General features: G+C 43.2%; 2 pseudogenes; both read right to left on the minus strand.

Annotated features, from left to right (window-relative positions):
* Positions 1-9723: 9723 nt before the first annotated feature.
* On the minus strand, positions 9724-11460 carry LOC114885425 (annotated as a pseudogene).
* Positions 11461-18598: 7138 nt separating this feature from the next.
* On the minus strand, positions 18599-19171 carry LOC114885427 (annotated as a pseudogene).
* Between the last annotated feature and the right edge of the window lie 1341 nt (positions 19172-20512).

The following is a 20512-nucleotide window of genomic DNA, read 5'->3' on the forward strand; positions in this document are numbered from 1 at the left end:
GGAATGAAAACCAATCGAAAGGAAAGCTTTACTTTCTCCTGGAGATGAAAAAGCAGCTGAAGTAAACCCTCCAGGTGTCAAAGTGTGTATGTAATGCCATTCCAGGCTAGCTGAAGGGCCAAAAGGCACTGGGAGGGTTAAGTAAGGGAAACAGGTAGCAGTCTCAACAATGACGTAGCAGTGGCAGCAATGAACAAAGAGAAAGCTATGAGTGTGGGTTGATAGAAGAAACATGTGTCTTCCACCCCTCCAAACATATCCTAGGCATAAATTTGTATACAACTGTAATTAAACTGTCTCCAGATGAGAACATTCTAGAGCAACTACCCTATATTTTTGACAAAAAAAAAAAAAAAAGAAAAAAAAACCCCACTTCTATCTGGAAAAGTTTTATTTTTCAGCAAGAAAACTTAGGGAATGGGAGCAGCTAAGTCAACCCTGACTATCTTCCAGGTAAAAGATGAAGTAAAGCAGTCTGATGGGTCTCAGATTCCACCTTTTATGAATAAATTAAGCATCGTAAGTACAGATGCCATCTTCTAAGAGAAAGAATCTGTAATGGTTGAGCGTAGCACTGATGGGTGTAGGCACCACAGTCTGTAACCTCCTGTCTCGGTACCGACAAGTCCGATTGAACTGGCGGTCGGGTAATTAAACACCGTTTACTTTGTGCCAGTGTTTACTCTCCATGGGGTCCTAGTAAACAAAGAATGCTATACACTTGGATGGCATCGCCTACATCTAATTCCATCATTTTTAAGTATTTAGGGTGGGTGCCCATCCAGGCGTCCTCGGGAGCCCACGAGTGGTCGCCATCGAGGCGAAAACGCCTCCTCAAGCCGCGGCAGCCAGCCTGGGGGGGCGTCTACCAATCGCAGGCTCTCCCGAGCCCCGCAGAGCCTTGCGCCGCTGGTGCTGTACCGGCGCGCCGGCCGGAAACAGGGGCGCCCGTGTCTAGGTTCCGCTTTCCGGCTGCCGGCTACCAAGGGGCAGGAGGGCTCAACTCTATTTTCCTTTTCTCTTCCAGAATCCCGTCCAGGATACCACATTACATTTAGTCATTATGCCTCCCAAGGCTCCTCTTGGCTGTGACAGTTGGTCTATTTTGTTTTAAGGACTCCCATTTCACCCATGTCCTCATCTATTCTAGATTCTATTTCTCTTTTTTCTACAGTTTTCCTCTACTTGCATTTTTTCTCTACTTGTATTTATTGCCTACTCCTTGAACACATAATTTGTTTCATACTCACTGCTTTTAAAGGCATTATTATTTCTCCTTAAGATCTTTATGTTAAGGATGGCGGGTGTTCTCCAAAACGTCAAAGGTTATAACTAAAAAAGATGAAGATTCTATGGTCACGGTAGATAGTGTTTTTAGGATTCTGTTTTCCTCTTACAAAATTCAGATTGATCGCATTCTTCCATACTCACTTCTACAAATTATAGGTAGTGCGGTATGGTTTTGGGGAAGTTGGAAAGGCAGATTTTAGTTTTGAGGTTAGTCAGACCCGGGTTTGAATTCCAGATCTACCATAATTCCAGCTATTTGGATCTTGGGCAAGTTCATTTAACCTGATTTCTAGTTCCATTATCTATAAAATAGCTATAGGGAAGGGAAAACTTTACGTCTACCCTATGGTCTCTGACAGGGTCCCAGAATTAAGTCGACATAAAACAGATTAACAAGAGAAAAGCATTTCATCTTACTTAATATTTTTACATATGTGATTCTTCACAGGAAAATGAAGACTCAAAAAGCAGTTAGTATATCATTTTTATGGCTTAATTTTCTGTGATGACCACTTATCTTCTAACATAGGTTGCTAATATAATTGTGGCATCCGATTATGACCAAAATGTAGAGATAAATAATAATTGCCTAGGATAAGTTGAAAATTAAGAAACTGGACAGGAAATCCCTGGCGGTCCAGTGATTTCATTGCTGAGAGCCAAGCCACAGGGCATGGCCAAAAAGGAAAAAAAAAACACAAAACTGTACAAATGATTAACATTAAGTACTCCCCATAAACCCTTTAAAAAAAAAATTATTTAGGCTGCTTGGGTCTTAGTTGCGGCACGCGGGATCTTTTAGTTGCTGCATGCAGACTCTTAGTTGTGGCATGCGGGATCTAGTTCCTCGACCAGGGATCAAGCAAGGGCACCCTGCATTGGGAGCGGGGACTCTTACCCACTAGACCACCAGGGAAGTCCCCCCATAGACTCTTCAATCATGAGAAAGCCATGATAATAAGATTTTTGTCTACTTTGCTCATCTAGCACCTAGCATCATGCCACTTATATAGGAAGATGCTCAGTAAATATTTTAATAAATGCTAAATGAATAAAAATATTTTAATACAGATTTTGATGAAGGGGGCCATGAACTACATAATATTGCAAATTGAAAGAATTTAAAAATTACACTACATAAAAGCAAGCCCTACTATGAAGAAAATATTTTTCTGCTATAAAGTGCTGTCATGTCATCATCCAAAAGAAATTGGATATTAGATTCCACTGAATATCAGATTTTAATCTTTCACCATAATGTCTCACATGAAGTAGAAGTTCGGTGTTTGCATTCCTTTTTATGGTTGTTTGCACCCTGCACATTCACATTCGATGTGTATTGAGTGTCTAAATTTTACTGTGTAGGTATTGTGCTGGGCTTGTTCACATGAACTTTTTTTTTTTGGCTGAACCTCATGGCATGTGGTAACTTAGTTTCCTGACCAGGGATCAAACCCATGCCCTCTGCAGTGGAGCGCAGAGTCCTAACCACTGGACTACCAGGGAATTCCCCACATGTACTTTTTTTAAGAGGCACTGAGCATAGTGGTTAAGATAATTTTTCTCAAAATATTGCACTTTGGACACTTACATAGAATTAACTAGGATGCCTGTAAAAAATGTAAATTCCAAAAAAAGTAATGATGTAATATATTCCACATCATTGAATTGTATACTTTAAATTGGTAAATTGTATGTCCATGGATTATATCTCAATAAAGCTGTTTTAAATATTCGATTTGAGATGCCATAACCCAATTCCAAACTCTGTAAGTTAGAATTTTGGAAAAAGAGGAGGTGGTGACTAGAATTTTGTACATATAACAAGCATCTCAGGTTTTTTGTTTTTTTTCAGGTTATTTTTTTTACCCACATTTTGAGTTCAATCGGAAGTTTCTGACTAGAGGACTGTTGAAATCCTACTAGTTGATGTAGGGCCTCAGTTTCTGTATCTGTATCATTTATTGAGGAAGCACTCAATAAATGTTAGCTGTTATTTACTATTGTGGAAAAGGGGAAATGATGTTCCCTCTACCTTTCTGATTTCTTAGCTGAGACTCTTGTAATAAAAGACAGATTAACAAGAGAAAAGCAAACAAATTTATGAACATGTATACCCCATGGATACCTGGGGAGATACCTAGGAAAAGTGAGTAACTTAAAGAGGTGGCTTTAAAATCCAGGATTAAATACCATTTTAATAGGTAATGGAGGGACTTCCCTGGTGGCCCAGTGGTTAAGACTCCGAGCTCCCAATGCAGGGGGCCCAGGTTTGACCCCTGGTCAAGGAACTAGATCCCACATGCCGCAACTAAGAGTTCGCATGCCGCAGCGAAGATCCTGCACACAGCAGTGAAGATCAGCACGTGGCAATGAACATCCGGAGTGCCGCAACTAAGACCCGGTGCAGACAAATAAATTAATTTAAAAAATAGGTAAAGGAGAAGGGGAATGTAGACTTCTTATGGGAAGAGATTTTTAGGAAAGATGAATGGGCCCTTAGAAGAATAGATGGGAGCTATGACAGCTTGTGACAAAGTTTGTCAGGGTGTAGTGTCAACTTCTAGTCTCTCTCCTGTGATGAGTCCATCTTGGGACTTCCCTAGCAGTCCAGTGGTTGAGACTCCGCACTTCCACTGCAGGGGGTTCGGGTTCCATCCCTGGTCAGGGATCCTGCATGCCTCGCTGCACAGCCAAAAACAAAAAACAAAAACAAAAAAAACTTCCCTTGTTGTTGAAATTCCTGGTGAGGGGATTTATGATAATTGGGTTCCTTTTGGAGGATCTGTCTTTAGGGAGAAAAGGGAAGTTCAGAGAAAGTCACTCCCTGCATTTGTTGCTTTTTAAGTGGCTTCAGCTTAAAGCCAATATGGCAAAGCAGCATATTTTGGGGTGACATGTCCTAAACTCCACAAGCCTTATTTTGGAGTGGCGTATTCTTCCACCCTTCACTACTCATTATTATTATTATCATCCTCCTGCTACTGACTTCTGATTTTTTAGGGGGGCCCTAATCATATTGTTACTGGACTACTTAAGAGACTTCTAGTTTATCTCTGTCTTCCACTTTTATCTCAAATTCATCCTCTATATGGATATTAGAGTAATAGATCTAAAATGTCTATCTAAGCCTATCACTCTCCTACTTAAACTTTTTAATGTCTGCCACCCATTACTTACAGATTAAATTTAAACCCTTTAACAGGCCATAAAAGAACCTTCGAGATCTGTCCCTAGCCCATCTCACTCACCACACTAACATTTTTTTCCAGATCTTTTCACCTACCTTACAACTTCCTTTTTACTTTTGGGACTCAAATTTTATCTTTTGAAATATCTCCCACATCTCATGCCCGAAGTCTCCATTTGTTTCTCCAATGTCCTCAGCCCCCTAAATAGGCAAATTTACACCCTTTTCAGGCTGCAGGTTACATCAGAAAAAAAGATTAAATTTTATGTTGTAGGAAGTAGAGTAATAATGAAATATGTATATTCAGGGAGAGAGATTTATCAACCATTTTTTTTTTACATGGGATTTGAGGTATCTGCAAGGTGCATATTATATAGAAAAATATAACAATACCAGGATGCAGAAAACCATTAAGTAGAAGTGAAGGTCAAATTGTAGAAGTAATCAAATCAGTATGGTATTGGCATAAAAACGGATTAGTGGAATTGAGTAGAGAGCCCAGAAATATACCCATGCATATATTAATTAATTTATGCCAATTAATTTTTGACAAAGGAGTCAAGAATATACAATGCGGAAGGGACAGTCTCTTCAATAAATGGTGTTAGGAAAACTGGATAGCTACATGCAGAAGAATGAAACTGGACCACCATCTTATACTATACACAAAAATCAACCCAAAATGGATTAAGGACTTGACTCTTAAGATCTGAAACAATAAAACTCCTAGAAGAAAACATGGGCAGTAATCTCCCTGACATCAGTCATGGAGATGACTTTTTGGATTTCACACCAAAAGGTAAAGGCAACAAAAACAAAAGTAAACAAATGGAACTATATCAAACTAAAAAGCTTCATTCAGCACAGCAAAGAAAATCATCAACAAGATGAAAAGGCAACCTACTAAACAGGAGAAAATGCTTTTCAGCTGCTCAGGTGCAATATGAAATGAATGGAGGATTTAGAGAGTGGTGGCTTTGCAAGGTGAGTATGAAAAGGAGCTCTAAGGAAGGAAATGATTGTCCTGTTAGGAGAGCATGGAATATAAACTTGTGTCATGGGGAATGGAAGGTGAGAGGAGGATTGAAGAATTGTTGGAGTGGGAATACTAGAGGTAGTGAGCTGCAAAGTTAAGGACGGAAGAGTCCATTGGATTTGACAATGTGAAAGTCAATGAGTGTCTGTGCCACTGCAATTTCAGAACAGAAGTGCAGTCAACATTGGTCTTCAGTAGATTGGAGTAAATGGGATAAGAGAAAGGAGGGATTGTAAATGTCACCTGGTGCTCCCCAACCTTGTTGCACGTCATACTCAGTTGGGGTGATTTTTGGGGGGCCACGCCCACGGCTTGCGGGGATCTTAGTTCCCGGGCCCTCAGCAGTGAAAACGCAGAATCCTAACCACTGGACCACCAGGGAATTCCCTCTCAGGTGATTTTTTTTTTAATTTATTTTATTTTTTTATTTTTGGCTGTGCTGGGTCTTCGTTTCTCTGCGAGGGCTTTCTCTAGTTGCGGCAAGCGGGGGCCACTCTTCATCACGGTCCGCGGGCCTCTCACTATCGCGGCCTCTCCTGTTGTGGAGCACAGGCTCCAGACGCGCAGGCTCAGCGGCCATGGCTCACGGGCCCAGCCGCTCCGTGGCATGTGGGATCCTCCCGGACCAGGGCTCGAACCCGTGTCCCCTGCATCGGCAGGCGGACTCTCAACCACTGCGCCACCAAGGAAGCCCTGTCTGTGATTTTTTAAGCTGATTTTTACCAACAGACATTCAACTGCCTTGTGACAGGGGCATTTGGAGACTCCTGAAAGACTGAGACTTTGTCAGGTGTGTGGAAGGCAAAAGGGCAAGACAACTGTGGTAAGATGGTAGTTCAGGTTATTAACCACATGATCCAGGCATTAAGAAGCTGAATGAGGCTGGCGGGATGCTGCTAGATAGAAGAAAGTTGAGGCATCAAATCACAAGTTCTCTGTAAGGTGCATTGAAGCTGTGGAAGGACAGTATGAAACCGCTGGATGAAGAGAAAAAAAGAGAAAAAAGTTAAGGAAAGGGATTTGGAGTTTGAGATTTCTGGTGTGAAATACACCAGATAACAAGATCTGATCTTAGCCATAGTAGGTGAAGGTCAGCACATTTCAGAAAGTTCAAAAACTATAGGTTGTAAGATGGTTCATGCATGTGAATTGTGAAAATCACACCAATGTCAAAGTTGTATGGAAAAGTATGTTTATTGTAACATTACAGTTAATGTTACTTTTTTAAACCTATTGTTCATCACTGGAAGATTGCCTAAGTATTTTATACCTACTTTAAGAATTCTATACAAATTTCAAGTTTTCAAAATTATAATCTCGTGTATGTAAAAATTATGTACTTTGGGGCTTCCCTGGTGGCACAGTAGTTGAGAATCTGCCTGCTAATGCAGGGAACACGGGTTCGAGCCCTGGTCTGGGAGGATCCCACATGCCGCGGAGCATCTAGGTCCATGAGCCACAACTACTGAGCCTGCGCCTCTGGAGTCTGTGCTCCACAACAAGAGAGGCCGCGATAGTGAGAGGCCCGCGCACCGCGATGAAGAGTGGCCCCTGCTTGCCACAACTAGAGAAAGCCCTCGTACAGAAACGAAGATGCAACACAGCAAAAATAAATAAATTAATTAATAAGCTCCTACCCCCAACATCAAAAATAAATAAATAAAAGATGTAGTTTCTTTTTTTTGCAGTACGCGGGCCTCTCACCGTCGCGGCCTCTCCCGTTGCGGAGCACAGGCTCCGGACGCGCAGGGGCTCACGGGCCCAGCCACTCCGCGGCATGTGGGATCCTCCCAGACTGGGGCACGAACCCGTGTCCCCTCCATCGGCAGGCGGACTCTCAACCACTGCGCCACCAGGGAAGCCCAAGATGTAGTTTCTTAAAAAAAGAAAAAAATATTATGTACTTAAATGATTGTGCAGGTATGGAAGGAGAGTTTGAATGGCACTCATACAATGTGACTGTGGTTACAAAAGGGGAATGAAATAAAATGTCTGATGAAGGGGGGGTGCGACTTTTGCATTTTATGCTGTATATTTCCATGTTCTTTGACCCTCATGCAATAGCAGTGCATGTTTAAATACATTAGTGAAAAGTATCATATTAATAATTCCATGGAATACCTGCAGACTGAGAAGCATCTGAGTTGTTTAGGAAGCCTTTTTCATGTCTCTTTGTGCCCTGAAGATGTAGCAGATGGCCCATATATTCTGCATCTTGGGCTAAAATTTGTAGTATTGAATTCATGATTTCTTCCAAGCTCAGGTCTTTGATACCATCCTCCGAAGATTGATTTGCGTTGTAGTTCAGGGGAATCCAGTTATTCGGTGAACTAGATGTGCCTGTGTGGCCTAAAAATTAAGAGTGAATTAGTAATGAGTTTCTGTGATTTGGTTATAGGTGTAAGAATAGAGTCTAAGATAAGAGGCAATGAATTTGCTTATTATTTGATTTCTACTTAATTCACCCTGACTCCAACTTTCAGACTTTGTGATGTTGTCACCAGCTTCTAGCCCTTGTTGACATAGGTCCATGGTTGTCTTTCTCTAGGTCTTCTCTCCCAGATGCTCTGCTTGAATTTCAGAGATAAACTTCTCAGCACCAGACAGTTTTACCTAAGAAAAGTCCTGAAAATATAGTTTATTGTTATAGAAACGCATTCAAAAGCTCTTATAAATAAATGACTGAATTTTCTATTTTCTAGAAAGTCTCTGATTTGAAAAAAAGGACATTAAAGTTACTGAAGTTCCAAGTATAATAAGTATTATTTATAATAAAAATGTTACCAAGTAACATGCTTACAGCAAAATAATATAAAGTACCAAGAATATGTTTATTACTAAAAGTTCGATGACCACTGTCCAGCACTGGATTGGTTACAATGACTCTAATTTCAATGTATCATTGTTTCCCATCATCTAGATCTCTCCAAGTATCAAATAGAGTAATTGTCTCCTGATAATTCACAATAGAGACAGTAAATATTTCCTTGAAAGTCTTTGTTCACCTGCCCTTGTTACCGACCGGGGTTCTTGGTTTCCTTAATCAATAGAAATTGATAATAAGCCTGAACAAGAAATTCAGGCAAGGCTTTATGGGGGCCCCTGCTGCAGCAGGAGGGAGTGAGAACAAGTAAGTTTCCCCTGCTCACTGGCTTGCTCCGCAAGGGGGCGAGATGGTTCCTTCTATGGGGCGAAGGTAGAGGTGTGTCCAGGGGTCAGGCCAGAGGGCTGCTTTAGGGGTATGCTCGCCCCTTTGGTGGTGGTGAGTGCAGGGGGCATGCGCAGTACCCCGCTTTTGCTCCGGACACCCTGTTTTTGCTCCCAGCTCTTCAGAAGTGGCAGTTGGGGTTTCGGTCCTTTTGTATCTTGTTGTCCATAATTTGCCCCAACGATGCACGCATGCAGTGATTTTTAGCCCCTTATAGTTTCTTTGTATTTTGTTGCTGGAGGAGAGGTGTGTCCAGGTGCGAGCCCTGCAGCAAAGGGTCCCAGGTCCCAGCCTGTCTCACACTTAGACTTGCCTGTGTGGGTGCATTTGTGGGTTCAGTGGTGTGTGCTCAGTTACGCACGCAGAAAAATTCCTCATGCTGGTGATGGACTTACGCTTAATCCTGCCTCTTGACTCTGGGGTGACGGCATCTATTCCATAAAAACTTAGAAAGTCATATGCCTTTAAAATTTTTAGTTATTTATTTTTTTATTTTGAGGACGAGTGTCTAATTTACGAGAACAACATAACACTGGAATCTACATGTTTCACCCACAGAAAGGCTTTTATCTGTTCTTGGAGAATTAAAGCATTCACAGCAATACGAACTGACTGTTCAGGTCTTGTGAGAAAACTTAAGTCAACTTTGAAAATAGTTCATCTAAGTGCCCCATTTCCTGAATTTCCACCACCCTGGGGCTGCCCGTTGGCTACATCACGAAGGATAACGGGAACCTAGTTCCAATATTGGGGGAAATGAATACCGAAAACAGGATTTTAGGGGTAGCCCTGGATTTACAAGGAAAGGGGACTGTTCCTAATTGCAGTTCTCCACTTGCATTGCTAACATTTTCCTTTTTACGAAAGTTCTCCACCTCCTCCCTCCAGAGCCCATTGCCAGCGTGCTGACTGGGCCTCTTCATCGATAGCTTCTGGAAAGGGTTTTTCCGCAGTGGGTCTCCTGGAATGTTCTGCTCCAGCTCTGGAGGATGCTGTGTATCAGTCCACCAGCATGAAGTTAGGCCGGCAGTGAGCTATAAACTCCGTCACAGGGTGCTGTTCACCTTCTGTTTTAATGGTGCCAGCGATGCTGTCGTTTTCCAGGATGGGGAGGAAAAGCTGCACAAAGTCAGAGGTGTAGGGAGGTGCGATCACATCCAGCACCTCGGTCACAAAGTAGCGAATGAGGGAAATGTCGGTGTCCCCCTTCTCCAGACACCTGCGGATGTAAGTGACCACAGGGAGTACGTAGCCTTGGCTCAGCAGGTGCACCATCCTGTCCAGGAGAGTCTTCTTCAGCTTGAGCTGCTCCATCACGTCCAGCTGGGAATGCTGCGTCTCCAAGAGCTTCACCAGCAGCTGCAGGACCTGGGGGTGCAGGAGCTGGTGGCAGGTGCTGATCTGGTCCAGCAGCGCCAGGTGCACGGGGGTGCAGTGGGTCTGCAGCTGGAAGTACTTCGGCTCTGATACGCTCCAATGCACCCACTTGAGCACACCCATGGCTACCACTGGAAACCTGATACACTTATAGAGGGTGCTCAGCTCAGCCACGAGTTCAGAAGCCCCTTTGTTCTCAGCGCAACACAAACTGTGAACAGTTTCAACAGCTTTGGCCGTTGACTTCAGCTCGCCTTGATTGACGCTCACACGCCTGTCCTTCTTCCAGGTCTCCACCACGCTCACTGCATAAGCCAAGATATGGATGTACTTGTGCTTGTGGTCCGGGTTGATCCTGGCCCCTGGTTTAAAGAGTGAGTCCATGAAGAGGTCCAGGAAGGCCGGCACCCGGATGAGTTCAACAGGAGGCGGGTCCACGCTGGTAAACAGGTTGAAAAGGACAGTGACGTCGGCCGGATTCAGGGCCCCCTTGGACAACATTGCCCCAAGGGCCTGACACAGCCGGGGGTAGGAGGCAGCTGTGCCCAGTGCGAGAGAGATCCGACTGGCATCGCGGCCTCTCTCCTGGGCGAACCGCTGCACCTCCTGTGCAATCCTGCGCACGGCCCAGCCCCCCTGCCCTTCCTGGGCCAGCACGAACATCAGGACCTGGGCCACCACGTACGTGTGCTCCCCGTGGCACACCATCTTAGCAAACTGAGGGAGATTTTCTGCAAGGTTGTCTTCTCCTCCATCCAAAAGTGTAGCCAGAGAGGTACAGAGAACTCTAGAAAACACTTCCAACTGCTGGCAGGCTGCCACCACGCCGGTGATCTCCCCGTGGTATCCTGCATCGGAAATCAGCTTGACCGTGAAGTTCAGCATCAAACAGTCCGGGTGCGCTTCAGTCAGTTGGTAAACAAGATCTCTCCACGTGGAATGTGCAATCATTTGTTCAAGCCAAGTGGGGGTCTCTCCTTCTTCAGTAAAGATAGAATCTGCTTTGCGGGGGTCGAACTGTTTCATCAATAAAGTCTTCAAGTGGTTTTCCACGGTTTGCTGAACCTGCACTGGTTCAACCCCTGTCTGAATGAGCCACTGGGCCAGCAAGTTGACTGTCTGGGCCACAGCTGTGTAGTTGTCTGATAAGAGCCGGATCACCTCCTCCGGAGACCCTCCTGCCTGAAAGTACCTCATCAGAGTGTTAAAGATGGAGGGTTCCATGATATAATCCCTGGTAGAAAATTTCTGCAGGCATTCTTGCTGGACCTGGGCATCCTCTTCTCCCTGTGCATCGCCCCCCTCCTGCTGGCCGCCCAACTCTGCCGCGCTCCCGAAGTCGACCTGGTCCAGGTCCATGCTGACGCCTGTCAGGGCCCTCGCCGTCCTCTACCCTGGCTGACTGTTTAGGAAGAGAAACAGGATTATTATCTGTTCCCCCTTCTTTTCAAAGCTTTAGTACTTAAAACTGATCTTTCCTGATAGGAATATGCATTTTCCTGCGTAGATAATGGGACAGTTCTACTGTCTACTTTTGTTGTAATTTGAGTCTTATGTCCCAGAGGTGATTTCATTGGCCAATTGAGATGCTTCTCTATAATGATCTCATGCTGCATGTATACTCAGATAAAATTATTACTCTTTTTAAAAATTAGGAAAAACTGTACTTTCTCCAGACAACTAATATATTCTGTCAAAATCTAATCACATGTCCCTTTAACCTTTGGCACTCAAGAGATCAAAAGCAATAATTCTGAAACAAATCTTGACTCAAAGTTAGTGACTAAGATCAAATGCCTTGTATTTTTATATGCTATTGCTATGCCTCTTCATTCATTGAATCTTCCATTCAAGTTAGAATTTTCTCTTTCTTGATTTTATTAATTTTTTTCCTGCTACATATTTATTCATTTAACTATAATCTCAACACTTATACGTGGGCCAAGCAATTGTCTCTAGGTACAGTGAAAGGTTTTGGTTTTTGAGCTAAGAACAAAGGTAAGTTTTTCTAATAGTTTAAGCAGAAAGAGATTGTGGCTGCCGAGGGAGAATGGCTGAGAAGGGAGCCACTGGGGACAAGGGGGCAGTAGGGAGACAGGTATTAGGCTGATAGCGGATGTGGGCTGCAGGGAGAGGGAGGGGGAGGGGTGGAGGAGTGAGCATCACCGAGAGATACTGAGGGTCCATCGAAGGTTGGGGGCTGGTGGGGAGGGAGGGGGTGAGGCCACTGACCACCAGGTTTCTGGCTCCATCCAGGGAGACAGAGCAGTGTCCCCTGCAGACAGTGATTTAGTGGAGAAGATCCCAAGTCTACTCTGGACGGGATGAATCTACTGCCCTTTGAAGACCACTGAGGCCAGGAAATTAATGAGATCACTAAGTGAGAGGCTGAAAATTGGCCATTGTGGGCAGAAGGCAGCAAACACATAGTTTGTTTATATTGTAAAATGTTCTTTTTCAAGCAAAATCTTGAATTACAGCCAACATTTAAAAATCAAGGGGCTTGGGCTTCCCTGGTGGTGCAGTGGTTGAGAGTCCGCCTGCCAATGCAGGGGACACGGGTTCGTGCCTCGGTCCGTGAAGATCCCACATGCCGCGGAGCGGCTGGGCCTGTGAGCCACAACTACTGAGCCTGCGCGTCTGGAGCCTGTGCTCCGCAACGGGAGAGGCCACAACAGTGACAGGCCCGCATACCGCAAAAAAAAAAAAAAAAAAAAGAAAGAAATCAAGAGGCTCAATGTTAAAATTCAAATTATGACGTGAAAAATAAAATCTGCTATGAGTGATCCTAAATCCCCAGGTGAACAGCCATTGTCTGGACCTGAGGAGGACTTGCCCCCTTTAGATGGAATCTGGTTTCTCGAATCAGCTACAGTCTACACAGCCTGCTTAACTTCACCTACCAAGCGCTGGCAGACAGAAAAAAATATATAACACACACACAGGTTCATTCCCCATTTGTGACTCAGAAGATTACATATTCTCTGTATAATAAAGCCTCTCTTCCTGTTCAGCTGTTCAGTTCTGCTGCAGCTGAACCTGCTCTGTTATCACTGAAATCCGTAAGTATTAGCAGAGAAAATTTACTGTTCACTGAGGATGCCTGTGGTAACTGACTGCAATAGGGTCAGGCAACTCCAGTCCCGGGCATTTGTGTTTTGTTTGTTTCATTTGCTTTTCCTCAACAAAATTCCAAAGGTCAAGGTTTACATAACGTGAGACAGAGTGAAGAAAACCAAGGAAAAACAGGAGGCTTGAGAACTTACAAGGGGATGTGGCCCTTGGAGAACAGGAGGGCCACAGAGAGAACCCAAGCTCCTCAGTCCTGGGTTTATCCAGTCTATCCCAGTCCCTGAAAAACAAGAAAAAGAGCAGCCCATGCTCACACTGCTGGTAAGATTTGTCGTTAGGATCTACACTCAGCTCTGCCAAGCTAAAAAGCCTCATGTATTATGCCATGGAATATAAGGCAGCAATGAAAACACTATGAAGTAGGTCAATAAATACTGATGTGAACTGACATCCCAGATATATTTGAGATAAATCAAATGAACACTTACAGCAGAATAAATTTCTTAGATTGAAAAGCATATCTGATAAGGGTTCTCATAAGCAGACGGCTTCGCTGGGAAATTCTACTAACATGAAAATAATAATTAAACCCTTCCCAAATACAGAAGAGAAAGGAACATTTCCAGCTCACTCTAAGAGGTCAGTATTAATTACCCTGTGTTATCAATCAGGGATCAACTAGAGAAACTGAGCCAGTAGGAGATGTGTATTAGAGATTTACAGCAAGGAATTGGCTTACAGGATTGTGGGAACTGTCTAGGCAAGTCTGAAGTCCTTGGGGCAGCCGTCAGAAAAGGCAGGCTGGCACTCTTTGGCACCGATGAAGCTGCTCTCCACAGACAGAATTTGTTCTCTTCAGAGAAGCCTCAACTCTACTCTTAAAGCCTTAGTTAATTAGATCAGGCTTATTGGATTATCTAGGATAATCTTATTACTTCAAGTCAATTGATATGGATTTTAATTACATCAAAAAATACCTTAAGGGACTTCCCTGGTGGTGCAGTGGTTAAGAATCTACCTGCCAATGCAGGGGACACGGGTTTGAGCCCTGGTCTGGGAAGAGCCCACATGCCGCGGAGCAACTAAGCCCATGCGCCACAACTACCGGAGCCCACGTGCCACAACTACTGAAGCCTGCTCGCCTAGAGCCCGTGCTCCACAACAAGAGAAGCCACTGCAATGAGAAGCCCACGCACTGCAACGAAGAGTAGCCCCCGCTCGCCACAGCTAGAGAAAGCCTGCGGGCAGCAATGAAGACCCAACACAGCCAAAAATAAATAAACTAATTTAAAAAATTTAAATTCAAGGTTACTAATTCTGTTTTAAAATTTGCAACTTCAAATGTGTGAGGTTCAAATCATTAGTTACATCCTTTCCCCCCCTCTCTCCTCTGTCATTTCCATCCACAATATAAACATACTGTAATTACTACCAGGTTAGGAAAGAAAAAAGTCCCTTGAATCCCACAAGGCTCTATTGCTATCACCCCATTTTTAAGTTTTCTTTTACAGGAAAACCCTTTAAAGCATTCTCTCTCGTTGCTGTTTGCATGTTGGTGATTTATTTCGCTCATTGTCTCTTGAACTTACTCCAGTCAGGCTTTTACATCCCATGGACACCCCTCTTGTCAGAGTCACCAGTTAATGATCTTAACATTACAAAACTCTAGTGATCATTTCCCAGCCCTCTCTTACTTGAAGTATCCGGAGATCTCTCCACTTTAAAGGCTTTCTTCTCGTGGCTCCCAGGACCCAATCCTTTCCCGAGATTCCTTCTATGTCAATGGCTGCTCCTTGGGAGTTTTCTTTGCTTCTTCCTTCTCCTTCTCTCTACCTCTCCCTGACTTTGGACCTACTATGTCTCTCAAAGCTAAAGCCCGAGAGCTCTGAGCTCCTATATATACTGTCCAAGCACGGAAATCTAATCACAAGGATTTTGCTACCACCCACACAGTGATTAGGTCTGGATTTTAATCTCCAGGTTTATACATATCCAAACTCCCAATTCAGTATCCCTACTTGGACGTCTAATAGGTCATAAGTCAAGCTTAAAACTCCCAACCTCAACCATGATGCCCTGCACTGACCCCTGCCCCACTCTCAGTCCTCACCATTCAAGTAAAGCCAATTCCATTAGTCCAGTTGATTGAGTCAAGAACCTCAGCATCGTGACTCTGCTTCTTTACTCTTGGTCTAAACCTGTCAAAAAAATCTGGCTTGATCCCTTGCTACGTTTCTGACTCCTATTAACACTTTCCTTCACTCATTTTGTTCCGTCCCCTCTGGTTACCTTGCTTTTCAGTTAACAAGCCAAGCATGGTCCCAACTGAGCCCTTTGCACTTGCTGTTTACTCCACCTAGAAAGTTATTTCTCCAGATAAAAGTAAGACTTGTTCTCTTACCTTCTTCTGGTTTCTTTTCCAGTACACTTATTGACAAGGCAGTGACCAAAAATGAGGCTGCAGTCAGCGTTAGAGAAGACAGGGATTTGGGATTAGAGTATGAGAGTTAATGGAACCTCCTGGGGGGTTTATTCTGGGTTGTGATTAGGTAAATTTTTTTTTTTTTTTTTTTTTTTTGCGGTACGCGGGCCTCTCACTGCTGTGGCCTCTCCCGTTGCGGAGCACAGGCTCCGGACGCGCAGGCTCAGCGGCCATGGCTCACGGGCCCAGCTGCTCCACGGCACGTGGGATCTTCCCGGACGGGAGCACGGACCCGCGTCCCCTGCATCGGCAGGCGGACTCTCAACCACTGCGCCACCAGGGAAGCCCTGATTAGGTAAAATTTAGATTTGAGAATTGATGAGAGTTCTTCTAAACTGGAGACCAGCCTGAAGACTTTCCAATTCAGGCTATGGATTTTGTACTAAAAGGGCTGGAAGTGATGGGGAGAACTCTAGGGCAGAGACAGATTGGGTGAAGGAGATGGAAAGACCAATAATTTGCTGGTGGGGAGGTTACAGAAATGATGGCGACTAGAACTAAGGTAACTGTCATTCAAATCTTGGATGTCAATGGGCCACAAAAATGAGCCCCAGTGGTAAAGTGGGCAAAGTGTATAAACAACAAAAAACACAAAAAGAACACGTTTCCAATTGGCACATGAAAAATGTTCAATTTAATTAAGGTGCAAAGAAACCAAATCTTAAATAATGAGATGTACATATACAAAAAAATTATTTGCATTATGATGCAATTTTATTTAAAAATATATTAATTCCATAAATATTTATTTACCACTTAGGTAATCAGCAAACTGTGTTGGGAAGTCTAGATTATATACCGAAATATTAAAATAGGGTCTTTTTCTGGCAGATAGATATGGAAGTGATTCTTTTTGTGTGTGTGTGATACTATAAAAGTTATTTATTCACTATACACAGAACATGTCCCCTATAAAATGTACATAAAAAACACTAAAAAGTATAATTTGGTGAACATTTTCTTGATTACAGAACATACTAAATCAGTTGGGATAACAGCTCTCTGTCTGCCTCAAAATAATCTAATTATAGTACCCAGAGTATCTTTTATATCTGATGCAAAATTAAATACTTTATTTATTTATTTATTTTTGGCTGCGTTGGGTCTTTGTTGCTATGCGCGGGCTTTCTCTAGTTGCGGCGAGCAGGGGCTACTCTTCGTTGCGGTGCACGGGCCTCTCATTGCGGTGGCTTCTCTTGTTGCGGAGCACAGGCTCTAGGCATGCAGGCTTCAGTAGTGGCACGTGGGCTCAGTAGTTGTGGCTCGTGGGCTCTAGAGCACAGGCTCAGTAGTTGTGGTGCATAGGCTTAGTTGCTCCGCAGCATGTGGGATCTTCCCGGACCGGGGGCCGAACCCGTGTCCCCTGCGCTGACAGGCGGATTCTTGACCACAGCGCCACCAGGGAAGTCACTAAATACTTAAAAAAAAAAAAAAAAAAGAATACTGAATTAATGGGAGTATTGCTGAGTGAATCAATAAATGAGAATGGTGACTCAGGGACCTTTTTTTTTTTTTTTGGCTGTGCTATGCAGCACACAGGATCTTAGTTCCCCGACATGGGATTGAACCCGTGCCCCTTGCATTGGGAACACGGAGTCTTAACCACTGGATCGCCAGGGAAGTCCTTGAATACTTATTGTGAGAATTGTTTCCTAATGTGTGTTTGAGGCAGAGTTAACAATTTAATATAACTCTAGTATATTACAGTCACTGTACAATAAATCAGTTTATTACAGATTAAAACAGATCATTTTTTCATTATTTGTATTAATGGGATGCAAATACTGGATACTTTTAAATGGTAAATAACCACAAAGTGACTTTTCTGTGATAATATATTGGGTTTCATAATTACATAAGATATAAATGGTGTAAAATATTGTTATGAATAATATATCGCAAACAAAACAATGAGGCCACAGTGTAATGATTCACTAGACTGTGCTCTGTAGACATTTATTGAATAACTGAATTTTATCTATTTTTCTCCCTAATTACCCAGTACAATTTTTGCCCACAGTAAGGGCTCAGTAAATGTTTGCTGAATATACTGACTAGGAGAGAGGGGAGAAGAGATGGACCCTCTTAGCTGGATGTCAAGTATTATAATTGGAATTTACAGTGGGAGAATGTTTAAGATGTAAACCACATGTGCCACACAAGTAAGGAAACAAATGCCAACAAAGCAAACCATTAAGCAGAAAACACTGGCACTGGAATAAGCAAAGGCAAGATTTGCCAATAGTGAAAATAGAACTGACTTTAAGAGATACCCAAGGAAAAGTTTATATTGGACCATACCTTTTCTCACTGCATTCAGTTTGAGACAAACCAGTAGAGGCACTGTGAGAGACTATGGATGTCTTCCTTGATTTTCAGACATCCTAGTCTCCTTTTTTTTTTTTTTTTTTTTAATTTTTTGGCCATGCTGTATGGCATGTGGCATCTTAGTTCCCTGACCAGGGATCCAACACGCACCCCTTGCATTGGAAGTACAGAGTCTTAACCACTAGACCACCAGGGAAGTCCCAGACGTCCTAGTTTCCAATAATTTAACATGGACCTGCTACCCATGAATCAATATAAACCGAATCAGATTTAGGATTAGTTTCCACAAGTACAAAGTTGAATTACCTTTTTTTTAAATTTGAATTTTATTTATTTATTTTTTTATACAGCAGGTTCTTATTTGTTATCTATTTTATACATATTAGTGTATATATGTCAATCCCAATCTCCCAATTCATCCCACCACCACCACCACCCCAAATTACCTTTTATTTGTCCTAAAATGCTTACTTTCAATGATTCCATGTCGTTTCGATAACATTCTTTTATCTTTCCAGACCGGAGTCCAAATATTCGCACAGTATTCATGCTGAACACTTTCCATCCACCCTTTGGTCGCCTGAACTGCTCTTTTTTGGTTCTGTTTCTGCTTTCTCAGATCTTTCTTGAAGCATAGTAAGCAGAACTGTACTGGATACTCCTGCTGCAGTTTGGCTTATCATTGTTGGAGTAGATTCTGCTACGCCGTGGTCTTCCAGTCGGTCTATTTCTAGGACTATAAGATCTTCTATGGTTGTAATCAAAGGACTGACTTCTTGATCGCCTTCTTTTCTAACTTTGGCTTCTAGAACGTCTGTATCTGTCATAATTATCATAGAGCGATGAACTATACACATTTCCTCCCTTCCCGGGCTTTCATCCGATTTGGAGTCTTCCCATCCCCCTGTGCATACTGTATTTCAATTTGGTGTCCACAAATCCATTTTCTGTCCAAATTATGTAAAGCATCTTCGGCATCACGAACATCCTCTAATTGAACATATGCAAATCCTCTTGGGGGTGAGCTTAGAAATCAAGTGGAACATACACAGCAACTACAGGACCATAACGACCGAATTCATGTTGTAAATCTTAAGACCTGGTATCATCGGCCATGTTCCTTACAAAGAGAGACTTGTTGAGGGGGAGAGGGAGAGGGGCCCAGGTACCGGGACACGACTGCAGCATGAGTCTCAGCAGGGACACGATCCCCTGGGCAAACTGGCTGCAGCTCCGGCGACAGCAGATCCTCAGACACACACAGCCAGAAGTCTCTGCTGGCAGTGATTTTTTTTTTTTTTTTTTTGCGGTACGCGGGCCTCGCAAGTTGCGGCCTCTCCCGTTGCGGAGCACAGGCTCCGGACGCGCAGGCTCAGCGGCCATGGCTCACGGGCCCAGCCGCTCCGCGGCATGTGGGATCCTCCCGGACCGGGGCACGAACCCGTGTCCCCTGCATCGGCAGGCGGACTCTCAACCACTGCGCCACCAGGGAAGCCCTGGAAGTGATTCTTTTAATTTTTATTGTTTTGCTTGTAATGTACAGGACCACTGGTGTAATACAAATAAATAGGAAAAAATAGGCTAGGCATATAGTGCATCTAGCATACCCAGTTACCCAATTCTGGGAGAATTTTAAAGGAAGAAATGAGGGTAATATTAAGGGTTAGATTTTTCCTCAGCTAAGTAGAAAATTTCCCAGCAAACAAAGAATATAAATCGTTTTTGTAATGTGGTATGAAAGTTCTCTTTATGATTTGATCTCTATCTCAGATGATTATGAAAGTGTATTGATTGGAGATGCAGCTACTGTACAGATTATCTAGTGTGCATTGTGCAAAGGATCTAATGACTCCCTAGGTAACGTGAGCAGCAGACACTCCCCCATATCCTCCCCGCCCCCAGACACCTACATCTACAGCAACAGAGCATCCTTACACCAGTGGTTCTCAACCATTGATGCACATTAGAATCGCCTGTGGGCACCTGGGCTACATCTTAGAGCAATTTAATCAGAAGCTGGGGTGCGGGGGAGGGTTAGAATGTTTGTTTCAGGTGAACAGTAAAGTGATTCACACTATATATACACATTCTTTTTCAGATTCTTTTCCATTATGCATTATTACAAGATATTGACTATAGTTCCCTGTGCTATACAGTAGGACCTTGTTGTAGTATTCATCTGTTAATCTCATACTCCCAATTTATCCCTCCCTTCCATTTCCCTTTGGTAACCATATGTTTGTTTTCTACGTCTGTGACTCTACTTGTTTTGTAAATAAGTTCATTTGTATCTTTTTTTTCAGATTTCAAATATAAGTAATATCATATGGTATTTGTCTTTCTGTTTGGCTTACTTCACTCAGTATGATAATCTCTAGGTACATCCATGTTGCTGCAAATGGCATTTTTCATTCTTTATTATGGCTGAGTAATATTCCATTGTGTGTGTGTATGTGTATGTGTGTGTGTGTGTGTGTGTGTGTTTGTGTATATATCACATCTTCTTTATCCATTCCTCTGTCAATGGAC

This window comes from Monodon monoceros, unplaced genomic scaffold (assembly GCF_005190385.1).
Source record: "Monodon monoceros isolate NGI ecotype Baffin Bay Population unplaced genomic scaffold, NGI_Narwhal_1 Super_Scaffold_6, whole genome shotgun sequence".
In the NCBI taxonomy this organism is placed as follows: Eukaryota; Metazoa; Chordata; class Mammalia; order Artiodactyla; family Monodontidae; genus Monodon; species Monodon monoceros.